General features: G+C 52.9%; 1 non-coding gene across 1 annotated transcript; it reads left to right on the forward strand.

Annotated features, from left to right (window-relative positions):
- The first annotated feature begins 207 nt into the window (after positions 1–207).
- Positions 208–279, forward strand: Trnad-guc (transfer RNA aspartic acid (anticodon GUC)). Its single transcript has one exon. It is a non-coding gene; the product is annotated as a tRNA-Asp (tRNA).
- Positions 280–486: the final 207 nt, after the last annotated feature.

Below are 486 nucleotides of genomic sequence, written 5' to 3' on the forward strand. Positions count from 1 at the left end.
CCCGGTGACCCCGTCGCCGTGCTCCGTTCTGGCGAATCACGGAACACTGCGTACCTCTGTCTCCCTCCCTCTCGCCACTCTCGCCAGACCTATGCACAGTGCCAGACTTGATAATTGTAACTAATTGTGCAAATTAATTAGAGTTAAAACTGATGTATGAATAGATCCTAATGATTTAGTTTTGTCTGCTCTGCGAAATATACATATTCCTCGGTAGTATAGTGGTTAGTATCCCCGCCTGTCACGCGGGAGACCGGGGTTCGATTCCCCGCCGGGGAGGCGCGTTTATTGCAACATTTTTTTCTATATATTTTTGGATGAAGTTATAAAACCCTGTGAAATCCACGTTTGCCGACAGGCACGAGGGTGACTTAAGTCGTGGCCGCGGTGCCATGTGGCCCTGCACGCCACTCCCACGCGGCAAGGGAGAGAGTCGGGGGTCCGGGCACTCCCTCCGCGGCCGTGCTAGCGGAACAACCAACCTAC

Source organism: Eriocheir sinensis, unplaced genomic scaffold, assembly GCF_024679095.1.
Source record: "Eriocheir sinensis breed Jianghai 21 unplaced genomic scaffold, ASM2467909v1 Scaffold3, whole genome shotgun sequence".
Taxonomy (NCBI): domain Eukaryota; kingdom Metazoa; phylum Arthropoda; class Malacostraca; order Decapoda; family Varunidae; genus Eriocheir; species Eriocheir sinensis.